Raw genomic sequence first — 23,783 nt, 5'->3', positions numbered from 1 at the left:
CAACACAAATAAATACAAATATCCAATAAATGAAAGAAGAAAACCTCAGCTTAAGAAGGAAGCAAAAACAAAGGCAAATGTGATGTTTTTGTTGTGTCCTGTGAAATTGGAAAAAAATTTTAAGGCTAATTTCACTGCTAAGTGCAATATTAATTAGTTCATTCTTTCCAAAAATAAATGTGGCTTAAAGTATTAATAATTATAATATCTTAGTCTTTTATCTACTAGTAATTCCATTTCAAGGAAATCATTCTAAATAACCAGAAATTTGATAATTTCTCTTAGCTAAAGAATCAGGTTTTGTTGATTTCAAATAAGAATTTTAGTTGTTAAAAACTTAAATAGCAATTAACTTTAAAATTATTAAGTTTGTGACACCAAATAGCAAACAGAGAGAAGTAATGTTTGGAAATGTTTAGCTAGAATATGAGAATAATTATCAATTAACCAAACAGAGAATGAATGCTTCAGAGAATTTTTGCCAGCATAGTTTTCAGCTAGTTGACAAGGATCTAATACATTGAATATTGAAGAAAGATCTAATACACTGAAGAAAGAATATTGAACCGTATCCTGATGGTATAATTTGCTGTGCAACAAACCCAATGTAGTAGCTCATTTTGAAACTAAATTCCGTGCAGACCATGAGATAGGAGGCATCATCACAAATCCATTGAGAGCATGTCATCCTTGAATATTAAGGGAAACAAATAAACCATTATTTTGTAAGAATAAATGTTTAATGGATGAGAGGAAAGACACATAAGGAAATATGTTGCAGGCTTTTAAAGACCACCAAATTGTTTTATTACCTTTCTGCAGTTAGATCCAGGACTTGACAATCAAGAGTTACTATGCAGACCCACACTCTGTTAGAAACGATCAATCTTTCCAAGATTTTCTAATAAGGTATTACTTAAGCCTGGACTTATTTTTTTTAAGTCTCTCCAAAATGCTTCTTCTTGCCATGAGATAACAGCTCCTTGGGTATAAAAGCATTCTGTCCAAATGCATAATCCACAGTTTCATACATATGTAACTAAGACACCTTACTTGATAAAGTTAGAACTAACTTTCAAGATGACTTTAATAGACTGTTAAATAATTACATTAGGAAGGCAAGTAATGTTTTTTATATGTCCAGACATTAAACTTTTAACAAAAATTTGCATTTTGTGATAATGTCAGTAATTGTTATAAGAAATATTTTTAAAGCATCATACTCTATTGTGTCATTAAATCTGTAATACATCACATGATAAAAACTCCCATTGGAGTTATCCATTCTGATCTCTCAATGCATGACGTGTGCTTTCTATTGCACTTATAAATCTAATATAGTAAGAAAGAACTTATACCAAATACCTAGAAAATATTTCTATGAAAAAAAGGATTCAAACTTGAAATGCACAAATGAATAGTCACCCAAGGCAATAAGTCTTAGCTTTAACATTCACATCTATGTTGAAATAACATATATCTTATTGACTGAATGTTTATATCCTCCCAAAATTTATGTTAAAATCTCAAGCTCCAATGTGATGTGGTGTTAGGAGGTGGAACATTTGGGAAATGATTAGGTCATGAAGGTAAAGCCCTCATCAATGGGATTAGTGGTTTCAATATTGTGATTTATAAGCAATATAGATTTGGTCATGCAGATGACCAAAAGCTATTTCTCATATATGTTTGGTCTTTGTTTGTAGTTTCTGGCTTACAACCCCCAAAACCCTTGGAGTTTTCTAAGTGTTGACAGTGACAAAAATGTCTCTTGATAGGTTAATAAAGTGACTTTTGGACTTCACATGAGAAAGGGGGCTGGTTACCAGGAGAACCCACCATATGATTAGAGGGTTGTAACATTCAGTCCTACCCTCCACCCCCAAGCCCCAGCACCTCACCTCTCTACCCCACCCCAACCTCCAGGGAGGAAGAGGGCCTGGAGGTTGAATCAGTCACCAATAGCCAATGATTTAATCACTCTTGACTATGTAATTAAGCCTCCATAAAAAGCCAAGAGGACAGAGTTTGGAGAGCTTCCAGGTTGGTAAACATGTGAAGATTTGGGGGGAATGGTGTTCTCCAAGAGGGCATGGAAGCTCCACATCCCTTTCCACATACCTTGCCCTATGGCTGTCTTCCATCTGGCTGTTCCTGAGTTATATCCTTTTATAATCAACTAGTGAACTAGTAAGCAAATTGTTTCTCTGAGTTCTATGAGCTGCTCTAGGAAATTAATTGAACCCAAGGAAGGTACCATGGGAACCTGTGATTTATAGTCAGTTTGTCAGAAGTACAGGTAACAATTTGGACTTGTGATTGGTATCTGAAGTCCAAGAAGGGAGTTGTGGGAACCTCTAATCTGTAGTAGGTCAGTCAGAAGAACAGGCTTTCAACTGGTGTCTGAAAGGGGAGGATGGGATGGAGAAAAGACAGTAGTTGTAGGACTGAACCCAAAACCTGTGAAATCTGATGCTATCTCTGAGTAAGTAGCATCAAAATTGAGTTGAATTGCTTGTTGGTTCAGGGAACCCCCGTTTCACACATTGGACAATGAGTGTGAGAAGAGACCCTGAGAGCTCTCACCACTTCTTCCATGTGAGGACAAAGCAAGAAGAGGGCCACCTATGACCCAGGAAGTGGGCCTTCACCACACAAGGAATCTGCAGGTGCTTTGATCTTAGACTTCTCAGCCTCCAGAACTGACTGTGAGAAATAAATTTCTGTTATTTAAGCCACTCAGTCTATTGTATTTTTTATAGCAACCCAAATGGACTAAGATGTAACTATACAGCGAAAAAATAATTTTTTACAAGAACTATGTAATTGAGGGCATTTGCTTGTTTCCAAACAATAGAAGAAAGATACAAAGATATAATTTTCTTAAACACTAGTTAATTTGTGACCAATTAGTAACTTCTGAAACTCCAGTACAAAAATACCATTGACAACTTTTATAAAAAAAAATCTATCATGATATGGAAGATTCTTTGGGAAAGGGAAGATTGACTTGTACAAAGGACCTATGATGGACCAAGTAATATTTGTGGGGCTTTATATTTTTAACTTCATTTAAGCTTCACAACAACAATGATCCTCTGAGGTTAATAATTGCGCCCATTTTATAGATTAGTGAATTATGTACCAAGAGGTAGAAATTTTCCCAAGGTCATACAACTAATAACTAGAGGAGTCCAGTTCAGAACACATTTCTTCCTGACTCCAAAGTCCAGGCATTTTGCAATATGTTCATCCCAAATGTAACTTTAACTCTGTCATTGGTGGGTCAAGATTCAGTGTCTTGCTCTTCTATACTGTAAATCTGTCAAAGAGTTTTTAATCTCTGTCCTTGGCTAACTCATCTCCTTAACACAGATAGCTCTCTTTTTTTAGTTTCCATTCTTATAAATGATCACTGTTTCTGTCAGAAATCAAAATTACTTTTAGCATTTACACAATTTGTTATTGTCTTACTTTCGCTTTTAGCTTCAAATAAAGACTTTCTTTTCTAGAGGAGAGGGCCTTTCCAATTTCATTTAGTTTTTAACCCGATTCTGTATTTTTAACAGAATTAATAACCCACAAAGTGTTTTTCTCTCAGTAGCATGTAGCCCTAAATCATAGTTTGAGATGACAATTCCTCATCGTTACACCATTTCGCTAGAAAACAGCACTATAAGAACCATATTGCCTTTGGATTTTAAAAAGCTTGAATCTAAAAAGCAAAAATCCTCATGTCCTTTTAGGGAGCAATTCCTCTGAGTCATTCCTGAGAAGTGGCTTTGCATCACTGTTCCACTGAAACATAATGATCTTCAGATGCTTCATTCCCCCAAAGGAAACATCTTTAATTGGAGAAAGTAGGAGAAAAAAACATTCGGACCAAGTTTTCTCAGAAGATCTTAAACTGCTTTTCACCGCTCATTTATAAATTTGTCTCTTCTCCTACCCTTGTTTCGGCCCCCACAAATACATATGCACATCACTTTTTTCCCCAGAAATTAGCCATTTATAAAGAAACCAATTATTTTTACCAAAGAAAACCATAATAGTATTTTTAAAGCTGGTGGTGTTATAGGCAATGTAATCAAATATGAACATGTGAGAGCATTAGATGAATAGCCCAGCATTCTCCTTGTTGGTGGTCAAGTTGAGCAAGTAATCTAGTGTGCTTCCAGGAACATCAACTGAAAACTGTTCAGTTCGTCTTTTTTATTTTTTTTAATATCTTTATTGGAGTATAATGCTTTACAATGTTGTGTTAGTTTCTGCTGTATAACAAAGTGAATCAGCTATACATATACATATATCCCCATAGCCCCTCCCTCTTGCATCCCCCTCCCACCCTCCCTATCACACACTTCTAGGTGGTCACAAAGCACCAACCTGATTTCCCTGTGCTATGCGGTTGCTTCCCACTAGCTATCTATTTTATATATGGTAGTGTGTACATGTCAATGTTACACTCTCACTTCATCCCAGCTTACCCTTCCCGCTTCCCGTGTCCTCAAGTCCATTCTCTATGTCTGTGTCTTTATTCCTATCCTACCCCTAGGTCCACCAGAACCTTTTTTTTTTTTTTTTTTAGATTCCATATATGTATGTTAGCATACAGTATTTGTTTTTCTCTTTCTGACTTACTTCACTCTGTATGACAGACCCTAGGTCCATCCACCTCACTACAAATAACTCAATTTCGTTTCTTTTTATGGCTGAGTAATATTTCATTGTATATATGTGCCACATCTTCTTTATCCATTCATCTGTCACTGGATACTTAGGTTGCTTCCGTGTTCTGGCCATTGTAAATAGTGCTGCAATGAACATTGTGGTACATGTGGTACATCTTTTTGAATTATGGTTTTCTCAGGGACATGCCCAGTAGTGGGATTGCTGGACCATATGGTAGTTCTATTTTTAGTTTTTTAAGGAACCTCCATACCGTTCTCCATAGTGGCTGTATAAATTTACATTCTCACCAACAGTGCAAGAGGGTTCCATTTTCTCCACATCCTCTCCAGCATTTATTTTTTGTCAATTTTTTGATGATGGCCATTCTGACCAGTGTGAGGTGATAGCTTATTGTAGTTTTGATTTGCATTTCTCTAATGATTAGTGATGTTGAGCATCCTATCATGTGTTTTTGGCAATCTGTATATCTTCTTTGGAGAAATGTCTACTTAGATCTTCTGCCGATTTTTGGATTGTGTTGTTTGTTTTTTTGATATTGAGCTGCATGAGCTGCTTGTATATTTTGGAGATTAATTCTTTGCCAGTTGCTTCATTTGCAAATATTTTCTCTCATTCTGAGAGTTGTCTTGTGACGCCGGGTATGGGCCTTATGTTCCAGTGCCATCCATTATCAACTAGCTCATGTCTTTAAAAAAGTAAATCAAATTCTACATGTCAAATTTAACTCCCTAGAACAGAATTCAGGCCACAGTCATCTCTTGCCTAGACCAATTCCATATAGTCTTCTGACAGGTCATCCCAAATCTCCTCCTGGCGCCCACAGTGGACTCTCCGTACATGACCCATTACCATGTAAATCAAAACACATCATTCCCATTTTGTCTATCACACCAAGATTAAAAATCTACGACAGCCTAGAAGACCCTAAGTAGTGATCTGGTTCAGCTACCTCTGAAACCTCATTTCCACCAACTTTTCCCCTCATTTAGGCACTTTCACAACACTGGCCTCCCTTGCTAATTTTTTTTCAATTTGCAAAGCACATTGCCATCCTGAGCTCTTGCACTTCTGTTTCCTCTGCCTGGAATTCATTTGACTCACTATCTCTCTCATTTCATTAAATTATCTGACTTCTCTAATCATTTCCATCATGCACTATACACCTATTCAGCACTAGCTTTTGTTTCTAATACTTATCACTAGCATAATATATATGTGTTTATTATCTCTCTTACATTAGAACATAAGCTCCCCATAAGGGCAAAAATATTGCCTGTTCACCACTGCAGTCCCAATACCAAGAGTATGTTCAGAAACATGTGGGAATACAAAATTATATATTGAATTCATTAATAAATGAAAAATAAAATCAAAATTATTTATAAATTAAAATTCCAAGCCATATATTAATTCATTGCTTTTAATATTGTTTATTCATGATCCATTTCCCCTCTTTCTGAAATACTTTCTCTTTTGAAATGCTATCTCTTACCAATTGAATATAACTTCAGTAAAATTGTAAATTATAATGTACAGCCCCCATCAGCATTTATTCAAGAGGTGAGTATTGAAAACAAATTACAACAATCTGACTCCTTATTCTTGAAACTAAAGGGTGAGCCTAATAACCCCCAATCAAAAATAGTTGTACCTGATTGAGTCCAATGTTGTACCAATGCTGGAGAGGGTGTGGAGAGAAGGGAACCCTCCTACATTGTTGGTGGGAATGTAAATTGGTACAGCCACTATGGAGAACAATATGGAGGTTTCTTAAAAAACTAAAAATAGAGCTACCATATGATGCTGTAATCCCACTCCTCGGCAATATTTGGAGAAAAGCATGGTTCGAAAGGATACATGCAACACAGTGATCATTGCAGCACTGTTTACGATAGCCAAGACATAGAAGCAACCTAAATATCGATCGACAGAGGAATGGATAAAGAAGATGTGGTATATATATGCAATGGAATATTACTCAGCCATTGAAAAGAATGAAATAATGCCATATGCAGTAACATAGATGGACCTACAGATTGTCATACTGAGTCAAGTAAGTCAGACAGAGAAAAAGGTATATAGTATGATATGCCTTATATGTGGAATCTAAAAAGAAGTGATACAAATGAACTTATTTACGAAACAGAAACAGACTCACAGACTTAGAGAACGAGATTACGATTACTGGGGTTGGGGGGAAGGATTGGGGGAAGTGATAGTCAGGGAATTTGGGATCGACAAGTACACACTGCTATTTTTAAAATGGATAACCAACAAGAACCTACTATAGACCACAGGGAACTCTGCTCAATGTTATGTGGCAGCCTGGATGGGAAGGGAGTTTGGGGGAGAAAGAATACATGTATATGTATGGCTGAATCCCTTTGCTGTACACCTGAATCTATCAAAACATTGTTAATTGGCTATACTCCAATATAAAATTAAAAGTTTAAAAATAAAAAAAGAGATATCCAGAGGTGCATATCATATCCAGCATCTAATACTTCTTCTCCATTTTGGGAGCTATCCAATATTCTTCCACAGGTTCCCACTCTACCCCTCCCTTTTTTTGGTTGTTTGTTTTAATTAGCCAGAATCGGTTTCTGTCGTTTACAATCCAAAATTTAACTAACACATATGATAAGCTTATATTCAATCTGATATACCTCAAAATATAAAATTTAACAGAAAGTTTCTCAATTCTCTGTTTTCCCTCTCTCATCTCTCCCTCCCATTGTCTGTTCTCCACACACACTTCCCTATTACAGTGTACTGTAGTTACTCAAACCCTTCCTCTCCAGTGACATCCTCCATATGTGCCCTTTGCAACAATTTTAATGTTTCAACATCATTTATCCTTCCTCCCATCTAGCACTGTTTACTCAGAGTTGCTGAACTGAAGTATAAGTTAAGAAGTAATTGATATGATTAAGCCAAAATACACCAAGTTATCAATAATCGATATTCTTAATCTTGTCAAGCATATTTGCATTTCTTTAAAAAGAGGCTACTGTTACTCAAAATTAATTCACTAAAATTTCAAATAGAGAGACTTCCCTGGTGGTTCAGTGGCTAATACTCCACGGTCCCAATGCAGGGGGCCCAGGTTCAATACCTGGTCAGAAAACTAGATCCCACATTCTGCTACTAAGAGTTTGCATGCCGCAACTAAAGATCCCTTGTGCCACAGCTAAGATCTAGTGCAGCCAAATAAATTTATTAATTAAATAAATACTTTAAAATATTTTTCAAGTAGGATGACAAAGTGAAGAATTTTAGAGAGTATAAGGTAGTTACTTATTTAAATGTATTAAATGACATCACTCAAGTGGTCTGTGGATCTGATCATGGCTCATTTAAAGATAAACAGAGGACTTATAGACAACTTATCCATCAATTAAACAGATTTTAGTTGAACTACTTTTGTGTGAATACATAAAGCATACAGACCCATTACAAATGTGATTAACAGAGTCACAATGAGATTTATAATGTTACCAAATATGGCTAGCACACCCCAAGGGACCCTCAGTCATCTCTCCCTGCATTTTGGGGGAGTGGAGGCAAAAGCAATGATTTGTTTCTAACCAATAGACTATGGCAAAGGTGATGGAATATGAATGCCTTTAATTAGGTTATATAAGACATCATCTTAGCAGAATGAGAGATAGAGAGACAGAGACACAGACATAGAGAGAGAGACTCTCCATTGCTGGTTTTGAAGATTTAAGCTTCTATGTTGTGAGAAGGTCTGAGAGAGAATGATATGGCAAGGACCTGCATAACCTCTAGGAGCTAAAAGGAGCCCTCAACTAGAACCAGGAAGAAAGTAAAGACCTCAGTCCTAGAATCAAAAGGAATTAAATTCTGCCAACAACACGTGAGTTTGGAAGAGGACCTCATGCTCTGGAAAAGAATGTAGTCTGGCAGATACCTTGATTGAAGTCTTCTGAGATATGAACAACTAAACTTTGTTCAGAGAGATAATAAATGTATGTTGTTTCAAGCCACTATATTTATGTAATTTGTTATACAGTAATAGAAAACAAATTCACTCATATACCAAGGAGACAAGAAGATAAAAATCATGTCTATAGAACAGTCATAGATTGTGGATTTAGTACATTCATTGCTCTTTTACTTACTAGTTTATCACATCCACTTCAAAGCATTGATATGAGGATTCAATCAGAAATTGTATGTGTAGATTTTAAGGCTTTGTGTGAATATTAAAAATCTCATAGGGCTTCTCTAGTGGCGCGGTGGTTGAGAGTCCGCCTGCCAGGGCAGTGGACACGGGTCCGTGCCCCGGTCCAGGAAGATCCCACATGCCACGGAGCGGCTGGGCCCATGGGCCATGGCCACTGAGCCTGCACATCCGGAGCCTGTGCTCCGCAGCGGGAGGGTCCACAACAGTGAGATGCCCGCGTACGGCAAAAAAAAAAAAAAAAAATCTCATAAAAGTGAGTTTCCTCCTCATTTACGCTGCTATTTAACTCAGTGGGTGTCACAGCCCCACTCATTGGCAGCTGTCAAGACCCTCATTCTGAAGAGTCACATTTGGACAATTCTGAGCCACTGAAAGTGGGAGCTTGCAGTGCTTCAGGATCTTCTCTGCCCACCCACCCACCCATTGTGTCACATGTGAGTGAGGAGTGGGTTCTGGAGATTACCACTGTCCCAGCATCTATTGTTACAGTATTTGGAGACTGGTTGTTATATGGACTCCACTGAGGTCCACATCAGGATGTAGCAGTAGCTTCTTTGTTCATTCTCCCTTGTGTTTAGATAACCTTCTACCATGACCCCTTTTCATTCAGTCCATTGCTCACATGGTGCTTGGCTCTCATCCATTTATTGTTTCCATCCTGACTTGAATGTAGATTTACTTCCTAGTATTTTGACACCTTGCTGGAGAACCATAGCCACTTCAACTTCTCCTGCATCTAAGGTAAGAACTTTTTGTTATCCAGAAACTGCTACCTTTTAATTTTCAGAAAGATGAGGATTGAAAGTTCTGCAGCCCAGCACAATCTGAAATCAGCAGTGAGTGATTCATGGGTTTCTAGACACTTAAATTTTTTAATCCAGTACATTTTTTATTCAACATTTTGGTTGACATTTCATTAAGAATGAAAATGGCTGTAGCATCCTATAGCTCCAATAACTTTCAGTGCTTTAGTGATTTTTCTGTCAAGTATATTTTTAACACATTCACTGAACACATTCTAGTTAAATTTCCTATTTTTTACAGCTTACCAGTTTAACTATACCTGTGTACAGCAGGTGTTTATGATGTACCTCTCTACAATTCCCTCACACATGCTTTCCTATAAAGTAACTAGTCTTTGTTGTGTTTATTTTTTGTCATTCTTATAAGTAAAAGCATCAGAAATCTGACCATTCTCAAATTTCCTGGAAGCTCTGACCATATTTCCTCAAACTCGCAATGAAAATTGAAGAAAAGTACTTATGGCATAGAATTCATAGTGTATTTCTCTAAACATAAATACCAGAATTTTCATTTCTCATCCACCCTACTGGTCTTTTAGCTTCAATTCTAGTATGATACTTTTACTTCTGACTTTGTTTCTATTGTCAATCTAAATTCCAGTATCCAACACTGTTCCATGGTTTCCTTTTAACTTTAATTGTATTCACAAATCCAATACCATCTCTAGTAACCAGCCTCCACCCAGATTTAATCCCCCTTTTCTCCATCTTCATCTCCTTCAGGCAGTTGTACCCCAGTCACAGCACAAAGCACTCCAGAAAATTAAAGAGAATATGAGGTAAGTTTATTTAAAGTCTCTTTGTTGGGGAAGACAGTTTAAATTTGTGAAGGACTGCCTAACCATAAGTTAGTGAAATCTTAAACATAATTTTGGTTTAGCATAATCAGTAAATAACACCTATTTTGCTTGCAACTTAAAATTAAAATTATGTTCCACAATTGGATATAGTACCAACATATCTATTCTATGCCATGAAGACTGAATTGATGAAAATTGCACTCATCTAGAATCAGTCTCCAGTATTTCCAGCTCTCCTGAATCAATCATTAGTGCTAGTTTGTAAATAAAATACACTTAGCTGTAAACAACTAACTTTTTAAAAAATCTATTCAAAAGAATTATTCAACTACAAGAAGTAATATATTTAAAATACTTGCAATTTCTTTAAGATACCCATGAATTCTACTAACTTCTCTTCAGATTTTTTTGGTCCATATAAATATGGCCACCACGTGCTTTTTTAACATGGACAGTTATGTTGAGAGAATCATCAGGTTGTTGGGGTTTACTTTCTGCTGTGCCTTCAGCAGGTTTTCTAAACAAGGAAGCATAATATTTTATGGTGTTGTATTTTGTATAAAAATTGCTGACATGACTCTTTACTCTCAAGAGTAGAAATGCACTGTTCTGAAGTAATTTGTCATTTAAAAAATATATTCCTTCTCAGTGCTTGTTTCTTTTTCCAGTCATTAATAATGCAATTAAACACATATATAAAATATTTTTTGGGACTTTCTTGGTGGCACAGTGGTTGAGAGTCCCCCTGCCGATGCAGGGGACACGGGCTCGTACCCTGGTCCGGGAAGATCCCACATGCCGTGGAGCAGCTGGGCCCGTGAGCCATGGCCGCTGAGCCTGCACGTCCGGAGCCTGTGCTCCGAAACGGGAGAGGCCACAACAATGAGAGGCCCACATACCTCAAAAAAAAAAAAAAAAAAAAAAGAAAAGAAAATATTTTCTATGTACACAATTTGATTATATGTATTATATAACAGTCCCAAGTGATTGAAACATCTTCCATAATTAGGTGCGTATATTTGTGGAAATATTTCAAGTCAATGGTCACCCTTCTTTTATACTCTTACAGTTGTTTTTCAGTGTTTGGTGGGGGTTTTTTTTGACACCAATGATAAAAGTAATTTTTTTTTAACTTTTGTTTCCAACTGGTAAATTATGAATGTCTTCGAAGCAGCCACCATACTTCATTCTTCTGCTATAGTATGTTACACAACTAAGAGATGTGTGAATGAATGACCATTTCCCATTTATCCTTCCAGCTCAGAGCTTTCCTATTAAGAGGTCACTAAAAACCTAAGGAAAAGTAATCTAACAAATGTTGTCCATCCTTAAGAAAAAAAAAATAGTGGAGGAGATGCTAAAAATCCAAACGATCATAGATTAGTCACCTTTAATTATATACATGAAAATATTTTTTAAGTTAAATATAAGATAAACATTATGTGGAATAACAATCATCACATTAACATCTAACATATACCTGAGTGCTTTTAAAAGTGCTGGCTACTATATTAAACACTATATACATATATCTCATTAACTTTAACTAAGTGAAATAAACAATATGATCCCCAATTTAATAGGATGAAGAAATTGCAGCTTAAAGAGTTTATATAATTTGTCTAACCACTCATATCCACTTTCCAGTAGAACTGGAAAGAGTTTTTTGCAATCTGAAGTTCACAGAATATTAAAACTTAATAGCAAAACTTACTTATCTGATATATACAGAAAAAAGATACTTTAGCATAACTTACAAAGATAAAATTAAGAGCCAAAATCCATTTCCCCTTCTACCACTTTCACAGAAGCTCAGCCATTCTATCCATAGAGACCTAGGACACTATTTAAAACTCTATTCTCAGTTATGTCTATAAAGAGTAAGTACAGTAAAACTCAGCAGTGGTTAAGATTCAGCTATAAAGCAATTGGCTGCTTTCCTCCACCCAGCTCTGATTCTCAAATGCAAATGGAATAGAGTTCTTATCTTCTAGAGGAGAGAGGTCTGTGGACTGGAGGGCAAAGTGGAGGTAGATATGGTAAACTTTGTGAGGGAAATTTAGAAAGTGAGTCCCCATGGACTCAGTATTCTTCTGGCTCAATTTGCCCAAGGCAAGAGATTCCTGGGACTCCTGCCTTTACATTGAAAATCACGAGGCAGCCAAAGGATTCAGAATAGTCCCCAATTATATTTAAGATATTTGAAGCCAAGCAGGGGATACCAAACCACCAAAAGCAACAGGAGGAAATAGTTAATTAATTAACTGATTGATTAAGTTGTGTCCCATGCTCTTTGAGAAATAGTAGAAAATAATCCTCATCATTATATTTATATACTAAAACTAGCAACAATTCAATAAATATAATCTAAAATGTTCAGCCATATAAAATTCAAAATCATTTTATGAGAGATTAATAAATGTGCAAGTTGCCAAGGCAAGTGGGAGTATAGGAGGTTGTGGACATGATTCACATCTTTTCTGGAGCTATGTTTGTAATCTCAGACTTCTCTATGTTTCTGTGTTTCACAACTACCTGTACGTTTAAATTTTTAGTGAAAATTTATACTGGGTAGAATCTCTGATTCTCATAAGTCTAATTTGATAACTGAATCCTTTGTGTTATTCTCAGGCTTCTAAAGATTTTTTTTCTTTCATACAAGTCCTACTTGTTACATGATAAGATTGTTCCAAGATATGTAATACTTGCACTATTATGTTACTTGTATATATGTAATAATATTTCTGTAACCAATATGATTAGGATTTTTTAAATAAAATTCAGTTTTACTGATCATTGTGGTAGCATAAACTATTTTTCTCTTTTCCTCAGTAATCAGCTACTTTAATAAGCTCTTTTTTTTCAGTTGATCATCTTAAGGATTTTTTGGGTGGTAGATAAAAAGGTGTAGATGAAAATAAATGGAAAGAAACTCATTGCTTTAAATTCATATAGTTTTTTTAGAAAAAATAGTTGACAATCTATGAGCTAAGGATCTATCTCAAAAAGTGAAAAAAGAAGAGCAAGTTAACTCAAAATAAGTAGAAGTATATAAGTATATAATAAAATTGGAACAAACATATCTAATAAACTTGGCAAAACATTAGTCAAGTACAAAAAGAGAGCAGGCAGGAATAAATAATATCAGGAATGAAAAAGGAGACCTCATCACAGATCCCACAGAATAAAAGATTATACTATGAAAACTTTCATGCTAATAAACTTGAAAATTTAGATGAAAGGAAAAAATAACTATAAAAGTACAAATTACCAAACTGACACAAGAAGAAATAGAAAATTTGAATTTTTCTAGATATTTTAAAGAATATAACTATTAAATAAGAATCTCCTCACAAAGAAACTAACAGCCAAAGTGACCTTACTGATAAATTCTACAAACTCTTAATAAATAAATAAAACCAAACACTTCAAGAAAATAGAAAAGTCATGTATACTTTCTGTCTAGTTTTATGACATCAACACAGTCTTGATATCAACATCTGGCAAGGATTTTACAAGAAACAAAAATTATAAGCCAATATCATGATGCAAACATCTGGAGCAAAATATTAACAAACTGAATCCAGTGACAATTTTAAAAGATAATATAGCATAGCCTAGTTGAGATTACACCAGGAATACTATTCCAGAAATGTTATCCAACACATTAACAGTACACAGGAGAAAAAAATCATTAATAACTAAACAATATTTAATATGATACAATATTCATTTGTAATCAAAATCTTAGCAAACTGAACACAAGTGAATTTTTTTTAATATGACAAAAGTACTTGCAAAAAATACAGGGCTTCCCTGGTGGCGCAGTGGTTGGGGGTCCGCCTGCCGATGCAGGGGACACGGGTTCGTGCCCCGGTCCGGGAAGATCCCACATGCCGCGGAGCGGCTGGGCCCGTGAGCCATGGCCGCTGAGCCTGCGCGTCCGGAGCCTGTGCTCCGCAACGGGAGAGGCCACAACAGTGAGAGGCCCGCGTACTGCAAAAAAAAAAAAAAATACAGTACTTAGAGTGAAATATTAAAACTTTGCCTCTGGAATCAAAAACAAAATTTTCATACTGTTCTAACCTATTTAATAGTATTGTGGAGGTCCTGGACATTAAAATTAATATAACTAAAAGTATAAGAATTAGAAAGGTCAAGTAAATGTATTTTTTTTCAGATGACAAATTATATATATGGAAAATCCAAATGAATCTACAGATACTAGAATCAATAAGAGAATTCAGTAAAGATGCTGAGTAAAAGTTTCATATACAAAACATCTATTGTATTTCTGTCTTTATGTTCCTTAATATCTAATGCAGGAAGTCACTAATAGAATAATCAGTCTTATAAATGTGCTATTGAAAGATGTTAAAAGCGATATGAAGAATTTATACATGTTGTGAAAACAACCATAGGGTGCTTATCAGAGTGTGAAAGAATATAAAAACTTTGCTTGCCAGGAAAAGACAGTGTCTTTCAGAGAGAGAGATTTAAGCTGAGGCATATAAGATGACAAAGAGTTAGACAAAAAATATTCCAGTAAGAAGCTAAAAGGAATTTTTCTGGAGAAGAAACTTCTAAAAATGTTAAATTTTACTCAAAAATATTTTTACCCTGCCAAATAGGCATAGCTGCTGTTCAACAGATAAATATTCTCTATTAATCTATTCATACTTTTTTGGCATCATCATGTCCAATTATTTGTGAATTAATTTTTACTCCAAGTAAATGATATGGGTGCATGAAATTATTTATAGTATTGGATAGATACCGTAGAATGCTAGTAATTTTGTAATTCTATTCCTTTCTCTGCTATCGACTTTTAAATGTTTTTGACATTGTTTTGCATGTAAGCATGAATCAAGACAATGGCATCAAACTAGTAGCATCTAATTCCTCATTGCCACACATTTACAGTTTTAAAAAACCAGAAAAATAGTAATTTTAGTTAATATTAACCCTTTGACCCTTGAGTACACTTCTTTGTGATACTTTGCGTGACAAAATGAGAAGTGCAAATAAAGTATTTTTGTGGCTTTCTAAAGAAATTTTTGTCTCATATAAAAGTGCTTCTACTACTGAGTTGCAAGCTGAATTATCCACTTTCTTCATTGTTCTGTATATTTACTTGAAAGAACAACCAACCAGCTACAATAATTGACTTGGAAGTTTAGGATATATTTTTTTCAAAAATGAGTGAAGTGGGATTGTCACTTCGAGGAACATACAGCATATGTTGCCAATGATAAAATGCAAGCTTTCAAGTGAAAATTAGAATTTTGAAAAACTTGTATTTACCTCTCTCTGTAAGTTTGACAGCTTCCAAGTACTTAAAGCCTTTTCTGATGAGATCAGTTGTGATATTAACAATATCACAATTGTGTTTTTTTCTAATATTACATAAAGAAACATGTCTACATTTGCAAGATCTGCCTAGTTCAATGGACCAATGTTTTCCAAATGACCAATGTATGTATTACAAAATCATACATTGGTGAAAGAGCCATTCATAGTGCAAAATATAGTTTTTATAAATAGCAATGTTTTTTTAATTGGCTGTATTTTAGATTTTTTTAAATGCCTCAGTAAATTCAGGTCATAGGGATTAACACCAACACTAAACAAAATAAAGTAAAATTTTGCACGCATTATCTCATCCAATCCTCCAACATCACTCTAAAGTATGTATTATTGTCCCCATTTTTAGATGAAGAGACTAAGATTCGAAGTTTGAGGTAATTTTCTTAAGGTACCATAATTGCCAAATTGCAGAACTGAAGTTCAAATCCAGATCTGATTAGTCCAGAGGCCATAACAAAACTTTATCCTCCATATATCCTTGGATCAGAGCTCTTACAAGCTTTTTTATCATTCTTCAAAATCCTTCTTTAACCCCTTCCACCACTTTTTTGTAAATGCATATAAATTTTACTAAGTAGTAGTTAGAGCCAGATTAATATATGTACTCTTTCTTAAGATATTTTCTGTAGGATTCTTCAATCACTTTTTTAAGAAACTGAAGTCATCCTGACATAAAAATAAAAATTAAATTCAGTCACTTCAAGTACACTAAGTTAACTCTATCTGTTGATTTTAGCTTAATTATAATTAATGCCAAACCAGGGAAATAACAATGGGTAAATCTCCACCCCCAGGATGAAAGCTGGTGAATTGCAGACTTGGTTTCGTGCTGAGCAAGAGTGCTGACTTTGTCCCACACATTGCCAACATACCCAAAGTTAAAATTGGGGAGAGTTGAAGGTAAGTTCCATTTTAAACTCTTGACAGTCAACATTGGAATCCTGTCATCTCTTATAATATAAGAAAGAATATTTTAAGGTTAGACAGAGGTAAGCAATATTTCCCTGGTTTCTACTAAATTCATGTTCTTGACAGACTCAAAGTCTTCTCTTTCATTTCCAAAGAGCAATAGAAAACCCACAGTTAAAAACGAACATTTGGACTTACATGTACTCTACAGAATAAAGCAGCAATACATTTTCTTGAATATATGACAAGCTATGCAAATATGCAAGAAAGTTAAGTTGTTTGGAGAAGATTATTTCACAGATTTACCTCCTAAGGATTAATTGAAATTGAGCCTCAAATCAAAAACTTGGGATATCTAAAGACAACTTTTAATATAGCAGTATATTAACATATATTTATAAAATAATGATCAAATACCATGTTCTGCCTTTTCTTATAACCTAAATTCTCTCCAGTCACAATTCAATTCAGTAAACATTTCTTGAACACCCAGCCCAAGCAGAGTTCATTGTGTTCGTTATCTCAGCTCCCAGGTATGAATCATTTCCATTTTTCCATTTAATCACCCTACTTTTTCCACCCACAGAACATTGCTGAATTGGTCACACACTTGGGTGATTACAAATCTACATTATCTAATTTTAACTGATCTTTGATTTTGCTCAGCATTCTTAAATTAGCTATTTGTCAAGCTCTCATGCAGTCACCTCAATGGCTTTCATCTAGTTCCTTTTCCAGCCCCATTTCCACAATCTATAGACAGCCTTTTTTCAGTACTAATGCTCTCTACCTGACCTCTATATAGGAACTAATGATTATTATCGACTGTTGAGAAATAATGATAAACCCTATTACAGTTATTCAGCTGTAGTGTCACTCAAGTTGAACTTAATTTTGATTGATTGATTGATTTGTCTTTGCCAATATTTTGTTTAACACAGGTTTACTGCAGGAATTATAATAATTTCACAAGCCAATAGCATACAGGATAATGTCACTTTTTTTTGTTGTGAAGTTGAGGCTTTTAAAAAATATATTTATTTATTTTGACTGCACCAGGTCTTAGTTCTGGCATGCAGGATCTTTTTTTTTTTTTTTCCAGTTGTGGCATGTGGGATCTAGTTCCCTGACCAAGGATCAAACTCAGACACCCTGCATTGGGAGCACGGAGTCTTAGCCACTGGACCACCACAGAAGTCCCAGAATAATGTCTCTTAAGAAACCAATAAATAAATAATCTCCAAACTAAGATAAATTTTTTAAAAAGTCCAAATTTAGGTGAGGTGTACCTTTTTAACAGTTTGTTCTCAGGAGAGTTGGCTTAGTAAACCACAAGCTGAAGGCACAAAAGCAAAAGTCGAATGTTGCTGTTGGAGCACACTGCTAGGGAACGAAGACTCAAGTGTTGACCGGCTAAATGATCTTGGTGGGGCTGCTACACTGTTTCCACCGTTGCTGGTAAAGGGTCTTACCCTGACAGGAAGCTAATGCCCCAAGGTCTTCAGAGACCTATTTTGACGAGCAGAGTCACCTTGCTGAGGCCAAACATTCTCAGATAGTCCTCACGATTCTGGGTATTTATAGTCTAAATGTCCCCTCACCATAGTTGCTTATTCATTTGTTCTTATTGATCAGCCCCCGGTGGTGCCCCTCAGCAGCTGAGCTACAGAGTGCTTCATCAGCAGCCTCAGATGTCCATGATGCTCTCCTGATGCAACACCTTCACTCTTACAGAAAAACGGCTTTCCTTATAAAAACAATTTCATTCTTAGATCAACTTTGATTTATTGAACAGAAGAATTAAATGCAGAGAAAATGTGGCCTGTGAATTTTCAGAATTTCTCTTTTGATTTTATACTAATCTCCTCAGGTAAGTCTTAACCCCATAGGGCTAATCTAAGTAATGAATGGAACCCCTGATTTTGGGAAATGGAAGGACCAATTTAGAGACAGGGAGGCAAATTTCCTGCCAACAGTATTATACAACCTGGAAGAAACTCCAATCTTTCAGCCATACCTTTTTGAACCATAAAACTGACTCCCTTTGAATCAAAGATGGCTTTTCTCCCTTAGTTGCATATGGTCTTTGAAGAATAGGATTTATAAGACATCACCATCTACATTACTTCTTCAGCTGAACTCATAATTTCACCATGTCCCTACCTAACTCTTAACTGATGGTATCACATTTTTCCATTATTGGGATATTAGTCAGTAATTCCATGCAATACAGATGGTATCAGCAGGGATCTACTGGCCCCTTAAAATCTAAATAAGTTCCCATGAAAATTCATGCAAATAGAAAGCTCTCCTAAAATTTCAGCTATATCCTAGGAGATTATATTCTGATGTTACCTCTGCCACTGTGCTTCTTCCTTAAATACTCTCTTTATTCCATGTCTTGTTTATCTAGAAGTAAAACCAACCTTTCTTATATCTCCTCAACAAAACTAAATTAAATTAAACGAAGTACTCAGAGCATTTGTAAGTATAGTAGAGTTCATCAAATGCTGGGGTATCTTAGGTGTTTGTATCACATATGACACAGGTACTTGAAATCCATTAATAGATCTTTCTTTTCTTAAATGTCTTTACCCCCATGCCCAGGATCAGTGGGTTCTCCTCACTCAGTGCACACCTTCCTTCAATTATTTCCTGGCTATTCTTGCTTCTTTTCTACCCCATTTTTGTCTGCCTTTCCTCACTCCTGGCTTGCTCCACAACTCCAAAATAGACTGCCTCTACCGGGCAGAGCACTCCAGCCCTCCTCAGCACCTACTCCCAGACACTTCAGGAAAGAAGCATGATAAAAGGTCCTTCCTTCTGGCAAAATCTATCATTCCTCAGTGGTAATCATAAACATAAATGACATTTTTTTTTAGGCTCAGGCTTAAAACTTTCTTGTATCATTCCACTTTGATACAGGGAAATCCTATACATGTAGGCAATTTCTACAAATCACCATCACTTTGCTACAATAATGCCCAAGCCATCCAGAGTTTCATTTTTATGTCATAGTAAAGTCTTTAATTTGGGCCACAGAGGATGACACCAGAGCATGGCTGAGGCAACCAGTTACATTTCTATAAAATTCCCTCTTCCCTTCATAGAATTCTCCTAAAGGTCAAAATATTGCTCCTGAACTGGCATGACAGTCTTTCACTTCTCCCTTGTATTTCTCTCTCCCCTTTCTTCCTTTCTTCTTTCTTTCCTTCTTCTCTCTCTCTTTCCCCTCTCCCTTTCTTTCTCTTTCTCTTCCTTTCTTTCTCTTTCTTTCTTCTTTCTTTTCTTTTCTTTCTTTCTTCCTTCCTTTTTCTTTCTTTCTTTTCTTTCTCTCTCTCTTTCCTTCCTTCTTTCTTTTTTCTTTCTTTCCTTTCTTCCTTTCTTCCTTCCTTCCTTCCTTTCCTCCTTTCTCCTCCTGCATCCCTCCCAGCTACCATTTTCATCTTGGTATCCATAGGGCAGATCATGGACAGGTTTTGAAAATACTGTTTCAGGTTTCTGTTCACAACTACTAAACTGGGCAAATAGAGTATCAGCTAAGATAGCTTCACCAGCACTTGGATAATCAACAGTGTGAAGACTATTACATGCAGTACTCTCTGCCTCAGAGACTCTTTCCTTTTTTCTTCTAGCCAACTCTTAACTTATCCTTGAATTTAAACATCCCTTCCTCAGGGAGGCTTGCCCTGACCTTCCAGGACACCATCTGTGGTTAGTATAAGGACTTTCAGTGCAACCAGCCCCCAAACCTGTAATCACCTCTGACACCCATTATGCTTCCTTCATCTCCTCTTACTCAGGGCCTGTCAGTGCCACTAACCTTCACCTTCTGAGTACAGAGACCCTGCCTGACCTACACTCAGCACATGATCACTGCTCAGAGCATATTAAGTAAATGAATAAATGAATAAGACTGTCTCATAAAGTTTCTTTCCAGAGTGTGTAAAATTTTACTTTTCTTTTTAGAATAAAATAGTGAAACAGAATTGTTCTAATTCTGACTTCTAAAAATACAGGGAACATCTCATTCAATGGATCTCAGAACTTCGGTGAAAATATGGGCTTTACAATCATAGCAAGAATAGTTTTATTTGTTCTAAAGTTAAATACATATTTTCCCTATATCCTATGGTTGATTATCCTGAGGCCAGATCCAAGCTGTTGCACATGGGTAATTTTGACAATGTTAGAGAACAAAATAGAGTCCAAAATCTCAGAAGAAAATCACAAGCAAAAAATCAGTTTTACAGAAAGATGTTTTTAAGTCAGTCTTTAAGAATCCATTTGTCTAGGTTTTCAGTTTCTTTATCTCCAAATATTCAACTCTAATTTCCAACATTTTCTGCACTTACACTTTTAGAGAGAATTTACAATCTGTCTAGGTAGTATATGTACTATATCAAATGATTGTTTTAAAATGTTTGGGAAAATATACATATTACAAAGTTCCACATCATTTTAACCCAGAACAAAGCCACTTGTTACTACTGCATTTAGATCTAGAAGTGAAATTCTAAGCTTTAATTCAAGCAGCTGGGATATCCTAGTCTCTTTAGAATCTAAAGTCCAAACCACTAATCATTTTACTGTCTCCACAGTTTTTCACTTTCCAGAATGTCATACAGCTGGAATTATACAGTGTGTCCTTTTCAGGTTGGCTTCTTTCATTTAGTAATATGAATTTAAGTTTCCTCTATGTCCTTTCATGCTTGATGGCTCTTTTTTTTTAACACTAAAAAATATTTCATTGTCTGATGTAGCACAGTTGGTTTAGCCATTCACCTACTGAAGGACATCTTGATTGCTTCCAGGTTTTGGCAACTATGAATAAAGTTGCTAAAAATATTTGTGTGCCAGTTTTTGTGTGTACATAAGTTTCAACTTCTTTGGGTAAATGCCAAGGAATGTGATTGCTGAATTATGTGGTAAGAGTATGTTGAGTTTTGTAAGGAACCACCAAACTGGCTGTACCACTTTGCATTTTTACCAGCAATAAGTGAGAGCTCTTGTTGCTCCACATTCTTGCCAGTATTTAGCATTGTCAGTGTTCTGGATTTTGGCTCTTCTAATAATTGTGTACCTCATTGTTTCTATTTGCATCCCTGATGATACATGATGTAGACATCTATTTACATGAGGTTATTTTTGCTATCATTACTCCATGAAATTTCATTTTTACAATGTCCTGATTAGATTTCCAAGTGCTTTTCTATTAAAGTTATGACAGATTCCATGTTAATTGTGCCATAACCCTGACATCCTGAGATGTGATCATTTAGAATAACGTAGTTTATAGAGACAGTAACCTCTGCAGCTTCTCGTTGTTAAAGAACATTTTCCTCTGGCTCCTTTTTATATGGATACAGTTTTGGTATTTTAATATTTAAGTAGATTAGTGGGATTTAATTTTATTTAAACCCTACCATGTACAAAGAAGACAACTTGCTTATTTTTTATAAAGAACCTAAGACTTTCCCATAAGCTCGCAGATTTTCTTCCCCCAATGCCATCATATGGTGTCTGTCCCATTGATTTGAAACAGTTTGATTAAAATAACTTTGTTTTTTTGTCAAGTAAATAAAGGCTCAGTCATGCCCATTTTCTGCCCAGTCCATTTCCTTTCTGAACTGGGTATGGGTGTATGTTGGGAGAGGTTGGGGTTGCTAATATGACCACTGTTGGAGGGAGAAGCTCCTCTTCCCTATGAGCTGCCAGCTGATCATATCATGTTCCTGTTGCAGAGTGGCTGCAGGTCTATGCAGGCCCCTAGATTGGCATCTGTTGAGGAAAGACTGTATTTTTTGGCAATGTCATTTGCTCTTGCTGACTACCTTTTCCTTGGGCATCAAGATTTCTACCTCAGCAGCCAGTTCTTCCCCTCTCCAGGATCCTACAACCCTTCAGTCCTATCAGCATTTCACTGTCTCCTCACCAGTGTTCACAGGAATTTCTGGACCTCATACATGCTAGACACAGGCCGAATGGAACCAATGGCATTAGCTCCAGGTTATCTCTCAGCATCTTCTCCACCAATGCTGTGCTATTATTCTCATTTCATGTTGAATGAAGCCAAATTTAGGTCTTACTGTAACAATAATTTTCAAGCATCATCTAGGACTATTTGTTTAAATAAATACTTAGGCTTTGGCCCCAAGTCAGGGATTCCAATTTAAATAGTCTGTGTTGGAATGAGACCATGCACCAGTATTTTGTAAAAACTCTCTGGGTGACTCTAATGTGCAGTACAAGTTGTTTATCACTGCCCTAGAGGATGCAGTTTCTTCAGTAGCTATCTGGATGTTTCTTCAACCCTCATATCCCCATGGAGAGGTTCATACCAAGGATGGGAGTGGATGAAGATCAACAGTTCTCGAGCTTAGCTAACTTCCTCTGTTTCTATATCACTACTTTCCCCCAAGTGCCTATATTTTATATCTTCCTGCTTCTCAAAGTAGTATTCACCCTTCTCTTCTCTCTGAAACCATGATGGTGCATGGAGTTCAGGAAGGGAAATGGTCATATTATTAGGAGAATATATCAAAAGATAATACAAAATATTATCTTCCTTACATATGTCTCCCTAAAGTATCTGTAACATTAAATAGGAATGTTTATAAAAGTCAAGTAAGGTATTAATAAGAATGCAGGCTTCCTTGAAAATATTTGAATTCCTATCCCCCTAAAAAACTACACCTTTAATAAATGTATCTTTAACATAGGTTTCCACAATTCTGTGGATTCATATTATTTATTTCTTCAGTTACTGTCATTTCCTTAAACTTCTTTTCCTCTGGAAATAAACTGATGTAAAAATGCATTGATTAAAAGTCTACTTATTTTCTTGTTGTTTAAAAACAGTTTTGAAACAAGCAATGCAATGATTTTTTATCAATTTGTGATGGTGTTGATTGTTGCCTAACCTGTTTAAATAAAAAGGCAGAACTTCTTGAGAGATGGCATAAATCTATAACATTGTCATCTATAGTCCATGATACCAGT

Source organism: Hyperoodon ampullatus (genome assembly GCF_949752795.1).
Source record: "Hyperoodon ampullatus genome assembly, chromosome: 17".
Taxonomy (NCBI): Eukaryota; Metazoa; Chordata; class Mammalia; order Artiodactyla; family Ziphiidae; genus Hyperoodon; species Hyperoodon ampullatus.
Note: the sequence above shows the minus strand (reverse complement) of the source record.